The following is an 8,109-nucleotide window of genomic DNA, read 5'->3' on the forward strand; positions in this document are numbered from 1 at the left end:
TGTTGAGCTTGTGAAAGTGTTTTAAGCTAAGAGAGGTGTGCCCCATGGGCTGAAATAAAGATTTGTATGGAAGAAATCCTGTTGATAAGACCTGACTCTATTTGCTTTTTTTTTGAGAACCAGGTCACCCCGAGTAAAAAGGGGTAGGATCTGAATTTGCATAAAATCTGCATACTAAGAACCAGCTCACCCTGAGTGAAAGAGGGACCTGGGAGCCTGAGGTGAGAGCTCCATCCTCGCAATTCTTCACAATTAATCTCATCATGTTTACAAGGTGCATATCTTGACATCAGTGCTGTCGTCAGCTGTTTGTAGATCGTAATCAACAGCTACGTAGTGATGAAACTCCTCTTCAGTAACATCGGCTGGGATGTCAATAGCCTGTTCATCTGACATGTTTGCAACAGCTGTATCTGTTTCGTCCCTCTCCACATCCTTAACAAAGCTTGCCCGCTTGTAGCAGTTCACAATGGTTGTCTGTGTAACATGATTCTAGGCTTCTTTCTACATATGTAGGGAATCCAACAGTGATAGATTATGAGCCAGTTCAACAGCACGTTTATCCTTGCCAGTCTGGTCATCCATAACACTCATCAGACGATGTAGCACAAGAGCCTGATAATGTTTTTTGAAATTGTCTATTACGCCCTGATCCATAGGTTGGATCAGAGAGGTAGTGTTTGGTGGCAGGAAGACCACCTTGACGTTAGACAGCCTGACATCTTCACTGTGTGCAGCACAATTATCACAAAGCAACAAAATCTGACGCTTTTGTGCCCGCATTCTAGTGTCTAACTTCTTTAGCCACTGCTTCCAAATTTCCCCAGTCATCCATAAATTTGCGTTAGCCTCGTAAGACACAGGAAGTCGCTTAACATTCTTGAAGCAACGGGGCTGTTTGCTCTTTCCAATGATGAGGGGTTCCAATTTCTCACTCCCATCCATTTTGCAGCAAAGAAGGATCGTCAGTCGGTCCTTCAATGTTTTACTTCCTGTAGTTTCGGCTTGTTTGAATGCAAGTGTTCCATCAGGAATCGCTTGCCAGTAGAGACCATTTTCATCAGCATTGAAAATGTCACGAGGTGTAAACTCGTTCAAGATGCTAGGAAGAACTGAAACAACCCAATTTTCAGCACCAAAGTCATCAGTGTCTTGTTTCTCACCATACTGTTTCTTGAATTTTATGTTGTTCCTCTCCTTCCATCTTTCCAACCATCCAACAGTGGCTTTGAATTCAGTTAGTCCAAGACTTTCAGCTAGCTGATTAGCTTTTTTCCATAAGCAGTGGACCACTGACAGGAAACTGTCTGCTCCTAACTTGAGAAAACCACCGAAGAAGAGCATCTTCTACATTCTCAGCTTTTCCTGCCCGTTTACGTTTCCTGTGTGGATTTGTATTGTTTTGCCAGTCTTCCAGAAGCTGATCTTTCTGCTTCAAGATATGTGAAATTTGACTGGGATTGACACCATATTCTTTAGCAATAGATGCTTTACTTCGTTTGTTTTCTAATTTAAGAACTTCTGTTCGTTCAGCCTTTGTTAAAGTCTTACAGTTACAGGATGATGATGATGACGACAACGACTCCAGTGTACACTCTAACAATTTTCTTTCGCTTTTCTGCCTGTGGCAGTTAACGAGATATCAAATTTTCCGCCCCTTTGTTACGTGCCAATCGGCTTCCATATTCCGTGCGTGTGCTTATGCAGAGTCTTTCCTGCAGAGGAGCGGTCTTAAGCCAGGCATATAAGCGAATCTTGCACTTATCAGTGGTGCACTAAACCAAAATTTGTCCCCATAGAAATTGATGGCGCCAAAAATGGGACCGAAGTACGGCATGCAGTTAAACAGAGCATGCGCGTATCCGACGTGCACTTAAATGGAGTGCACTGTATTTTAATTAAGTGTTCCTAAATGAATGGAACCACTGAATATGAGCATAAAGATAAGAGCTAGTGGTACAGAAAGAAATAATTTATAAAATAATAATGGTAACAGTAAAATTAATTTATAAAGGCAAAATCAGTGCCGACTTCTGTTGGTGGTAGTTAATTGTTCCTGCTCAGATTAGAGTTCTGGCCTGGTGGTAGGATCCAACATATTTTATTGCCATAGCTGCTGTTCCTGCACTTTCCTGTAGAATTAAAGATTAGTTTTCTGGTGGGTCATTCTGATACGGATGTGTTCTCCTTTAAACAGTTGTACTTTACAAAGACTTGAATTTTCTTTCTGTTTATATATGATCTGCCTTTGTTGCATGAAGATTTCTATATTTTGATGCAGTGAAAAATGCAATCAATTAGAATGAACAGAAATGAAATATGTGGTTCAAAGTTGTGCAACATTATTCTGCAGGGAGAATTAGATTGAACCTGTACATGTAAAAGTACGTTAGAGGCTGTGGCAGAGACCCATTTACATAGCATATATTCTCCCCAATTAATATTTCCAAATTAATAAAGTGCCTTTGCTTGTTTGAAAATATTAATTGGGAAGAATATATACTTTGTAAATGGGTCTCTGCCAGAACCTCTAATTATTTCAGTAACATAGTTACATGAAATAACCAGTGACATAGTCACGGGTGGGGGGGCATGGGGGCCTGAGTTCTGCCCAATTTGGTTTTGGGCCCACAAAGTCTGCTGGTTGGCGAGGATCCCCAAGCCCCACCAGCAGAAGCTTTCCTGTGATAATATTGTCACCGTGCTACCTGCCCTCCTTGTCCCTCCTTTTTGCGCATGCTTAGTTTTAATGCAATTGAGCATGTGTGAGCTTCGCGCGTTCTCAATTTCACTAAAAGCAAGCAAGCATGCATGCTGGGGCAGGAAAGCAGGGCGGGCAGCGTGGCACTGAGTATCGCCACAGAAAAGCTTCTGCTGGCGGGGCTTGGGGACTTCCGCCAGCCCAGGTATGTGGGGTTGCGGCAGGGAATCTCTCCCTCTCTATTGCAAACCCAAATCCCTAGCCCCAGTCCAACATCTTTCCCTCATTACTTGAAAGAAATCCCTGATCAATACCTTCTTGAAGAATGTCTTTTTATATTATCTAATAATTTTTCAGTAAGATCTACCTCCATTATCCGATATACATCAGAATTTGACAGTTTCAATAAAGACCCTGGCCCCAGGACCTGGCAGGGCAATATCTGACCTCATGAGTCAACTGCAGTCCTGTGTTGCCCCCTCCCCTCGGGAACTAGATATCTGCTTCCATAGACCTTACACCTCTGTTAAGTGCTGTCGTGGGCAACCTTAATTCCTCCTTTATTGTCTGTGGCAGACCCTAAGACATTTGCCGTCACCTAATTTTTGCCAACTGGAGGCACAGTATGATGGTTTGGGGTGTGGCCTGGGATTTTGGGGAGGCTAGGTTAGGTTCCCACAGGGCTGCCTTCTGCTGCAGGGCCCGTTAGATCCCTCTCTGTTAGTTCAGCTCTCTGGTCAATCATTTGAAATCCAGGGGTAGCTGCTCTGATTGTGGACACCCTGGGCCCTTTGGACACTTCTCTCCCCATCTGCCCACCCCCCCCCCCCTCGTTTATGAAGTCTGCCTTTCCCAGGGCTTGGTTGCTAGTGTTTGCACCACTGCACCTGATTGCCTTGAATATCAGTAAACTAGTAAAAAAGGCCCGTTTCTGAAAGAAATGAAACGGGCGCTAGCAAGGTTTTCCTCGGAGTGTGTATGTTTGAGAGAGTGTGTGTGAGAGTGAATGTGCGAGTGTGTGTGTGTGTGAGACAGAGAGAGAGTGAGACTGGGTGCGAGTGTGTGTGTGAGATTGAGAGTGTGTGCCACAACCCTCCCTCCCCTCCCTCCCTTCGAGTTCCAGGGTCGTCCTTCCCTCCCAGTTCCAGGGTCGTTGTCCCTCCCTACCAGTTCCAGGCCCCCTCCCTACAAAGTTTGAAAGTCATCTTGACTTACCTCGTTGGGGTTACGGCAGCCGCCAGCAGCGGTAAAAGGCGTGCAGGCTCGGCCCTTTTCTCTCTCTCAGCTGTGGTCCCGCCCTCATTTCCTGTTTCTGCAAGGGTGGGACCACAGAGAGAAAAGGGCCTAGGCTGCACGCCTTTTACCGCTGCTGCTGGCGGCCGCCGTAACCCTGACTTGGTAAGTGAAGATGGAATGATCAGCACCAATACCTGAGCAGGAAGCGAGAGGGATGTGGGGTTGCGGAGGAGAGCGGCAGCGATGCAGAGTCCGAAGACAGCGAGATAGAGGCGACCACAGTAACATCTCCTGGCATCAGGCATGCAGGCTTCTACTGTGGGAGAGTGACGTCAGGAGATGGTTACGAACGCAGGTAGCCTCATTGGAACATTGGAGGAGCAAATTATTATATTAGATCATATTTTTTACATAATGGTCACACAGACTTTTGTATACCTGTAAACATTGTTTTTCTAACAATTAAACACTCAAAACTATATACACACTGGTAATGGTGTATTGGCCTAATTGAGGCTGCTGCTGCTCCTCATGGAGCATCCTCAGGTCTAGAGACAAAGAAACAAATGGAGTTCACACTCTCCACAGGAACGTTATCAATAGAAATCAAACAAAATAAAACATGGAAAAGAAAATAAGATGATACCTTTTTTATTGGACATAACTTAATACATTTCTTGATTAGCTTTCGAAGGTTGCCCTTCTTCGTCAGATCGGAAATAAGCAAATGTGCTAGCTGACAGTGTATATAAGTGAAAACATTCAAGCATTACTATGACAGTCTGACAGGGTGGGAGGATGGGTGTGGGTAGGAGGTATGCATGGGGACATCAAAGCATATCATTGATATTCTAACAGGATAGGTGTGGATAGGTGAGGGAAGGGTGATCAACAGAGAAATACAGCTTTATGGTTTATAATGGGCTAGGAACCCCAGATCCTTGTTAAGTCTTTTCTGTTGGGTGTTAAAATATTCAATCATTCTGACTTCAAAGGTCTTACGTTCTTGTATGGTTTTAAAGTTACCTTTCAGGATTCTCATTGTGAAATCACTGGTACAGTGTCCTGGTCCTGTAAAATGCTGACCAACAGGGATGGGAGCCCTACTGGCACCAGTATTGTTCATGTGATGAAAGAGATATTCCCATCCCCATCAGTACTGGCCTTCCGACAGCCACCCAACTTAAAACACAAGCTAATCAGAAGTAAACGTCCATCACAGACTGAAAAGGAACAGAAGGGCACACTTCCCTGTAATTTATCCAGTTGCAAACTATGCCAAAACATTTCACAGGACCCCACAGTAATCCACAAAGGAAAGATATTCAACATAAAGGAATCTTTCACTTGCTCATCTTCCAATGTGGTATATATCATTCAGTGTAAAAAATGTAACGAAGGATGCTATATTGGAGAAACAGGCCAGATGCTTAAGACAAGATTCAATTTACATAGACATCACATGAACAATACTGGTGCCAGTAGGGCTCCCACCCCTGTTGGTCAGCATTTTACAGGACCAGGACAATGTACCAGTGATTTCACAGTGAGAATCCTGAAAGGTAACTTTAAAACCATACAAGAACGTAATACCTTTGAAGTCAGAATGATTGAAGTTGTATTACCACTAACTTATGCTATTTTAGCCCAGGTCCCATTTTATGCAATGAAACTTAGTTACTAATAACTGGGGTTAACCGTAAAATAACATTTCTTAACAATAGCCCACGTTGACAACTCCCTCCCTCCTAAATATGATCATGAGTTCAGATATTTCCACCCTGTGTATACAATGCGACACAAATCTCTCATCTAGATTAGTTTATTATCTTATTTGTGTATATACTGTTTCTTCAGTTTAGAAAATGTATCTGCAAGCACAATTTTTTTCCAAAGGTCTGAAAACAATTATTTTTGTATTCCTAACCATAAAGTTACAGGGTTTCGCATCCCACAGCGTTTGAAAGATCCCTGGAGGGCAGTTTCCAGGAATTGGTAGACTGTGTAGCTCCCGTCATCAGTTCCGCATGCAAGCTTATGTGGCGGGGAGGTTTACATATTGAGGTTATCCATGTACAGTAGTGTGTAGGGCGATGAGAAGAGCATAGAATGTTTAGGGCGAATGGTTTCAGGCGCCAGTTCCAGCTGTGAGTGAGGCGGAGTCTCGTCTTACCTTATACACATATGTGTAAAAAGGTGATGCACATCGTTAGGAAGCATTGGACGATCAGGAAGCATTGGACAATCTTAACGATGCACGCCCAATTTCAACAGAAGCCTAAGTCGGTATCTGGCGTTGTAAATGTTTGTAGGGGGGCTTGCGGCGGCATTTTTGGAGAGGATTTAACTCCTTTTCTATTTTCTTTTTTCATTACCCGCCCTTGACTTCATGACGTTTTGACACAAGGGCGGGGGGCGTTTGAGCGATGCTTTTCGTTGAGTGCCGTTGTTCTGCCCTCGACGTCATCACATTGTGACGCGAGGGCGGGGCAGACACTCATGGCCAAACCGGATATCTAGACCACTTCAAGTTTCTGGCTTGAGGCTTCATAGAACGTTGGAGGTGCCTTTTATGTATAGAGATGTACATAAAATAAGCCAGTAAATATTCATGCCAAAAAACAGATGTAATTGTGTTTCTGTACTTCCTATAGTATAATTTTCAAAGGGACAGTATGCACTTAATTGGAATAACTTGTGCTAATAATACCTGCCGCACAAGTTAGGCAGCTTCATAAGATGCAGCCTTACTAACAGACATTCAGAAATAAAATCCATGACAGCAGGTTACAGTATGTTCAACTTCAAGCACATATTCAGTTTTAAAACTGTACCATCTGAAGATCTAAAGGGAATTTTACCTTAACAGTATGTGTAATGGAATATATATTGAAAGCAATAATTTTTAAGTGAGTCCTATAATTTTGAGCTCTCAAACGAGACCCACAGAGAAAAAGTTTAGGAATATTGTAGAGTGCTGCATGTGAATTTCAGAATTTAGCAATATTAAAAGCAAATATCAGCTATTAAGGCTTCTTAAGTGGAGGAGTTGCCTAGTGGTTAGTGCTGCGGACTTTGATCCTTGGGAACTCGTTGTGACTCTGGGCAAGTCACTTAACTCCATTGCCCCAGGTACAGATATAAGTACCTGTATATCTTATGTAAACTGCTTTGAATGTAGTTGCAAAAACCACAGAAAGATGGTATATCAAGTACCATTCCCCTTCCCTTTCCTTAAGATAAAAGGCACATGTTAACAAACTGTCTAAATAAAATACAAATTAATAACAAGCCACCATTCTTTGTCCAAAATAAAATTAACCTGACTTCTGTGTCTGTAGCTAGCTGTAACTTGACACCAGCTATCTGCACAGTCTTTGAGGGCTTGAAATGAAGCCTTACCTTATCCTCCTTGATCTTCTCAGAAGCTAATAGAAATTGGTTTTCAGTGGGGGTGGTACTTGTTTTTAAATGTTACCACACAGGAAACTGCTTCCAGTGTTGAAGGGGGTAAATTTGTGGGTACGTTCACTTTTCCTGTCTTATTTATATCTTTTGTAATGAAGGAAGGCTAGCACAGGTGTTACAAAGAGCTATTCATTTATTTACGTGGTGTCTCTGAGAGTTGCCACGACACTATGGTAATTTGCATGTCAAATTGATTGGCGGAGAGGTTACCCAATTAAGGGTGTAGACAGTGGAAAATATTCATCAGCCAATAAATGGTAGAAGAAGGCGGGTTCTTTGACTTTCAGTTTGTGTTTTCTGTGAAAACGCCACATGGAGAACATAACGAGACTTTGGAATTCTAGTCATCCTAGTAAAACAAGTGACCTGTTAGAAGAGATTTTTATCTTTTGACATTATTTTGTTGTTTTACTAGTTGCTGCGTATTTAAAATGTAATTGAAAAAAAAACAGCCTGGAAAGGAATATCATTTGCAGTTCATTTTAGCTATTTCAGTTTTTGATTTTTAAAATTGACTATACTGCTTAAATTAGGTAACCTTTCTTGTGTTAATGATCAGTCTTTCTCCACTTTCCTTTAGGCTTACAAGGAGCTGATTTGCTACATTTTAATGTGGATGCACTAAAAGATTACAGACCGTAACGACTTCTTTTGTACTGTCTAGAAGTTTATATGCCAGGGTGTACACAATTAAGAAATATGAC

The 8,109-nt window shown here is 42.3% G+C and overlaps 1 protein-coding gene across 1 annotated transcript in view; it reads right to left on the bottom strand.

Annotated features, from left to right (window-relative positions):
* The window catches only part of CNPY1 (canopy FGF signaling regulator 1), a 177,382-nt gene extending 169,854 nt beyond the window's left edge, over nucleotides 1–7,528 (bottom strand). The window contains exon 1 of the mRNA XM_030198492.1: nucleotides 7,340–7,528. The gene's annotated coding sequence lies outside the window, so the exon portion shown is untranslated. The remainder of the gene's footprint in view (nucleotides 1–7,339) is intronic.
* Nucleotides 7,529–8,109: the final 581 nt, after the last annotated feature.

This window comes from Microcaecilia unicolor, chromosome 1 (assembly GCF_901765095.1).
Source record: "Microcaecilia unicolor chromosome 1, aMicUni1.1, whole genome shotgun sequence".
Taxonomy (NCBI): domain Eukaryota; kingdom Metazoa; phylum Chordata; class Amphibia; order Gymnophiona; family Siphonopidae; genus Microcaecilia; species Microcaecilia unicolor.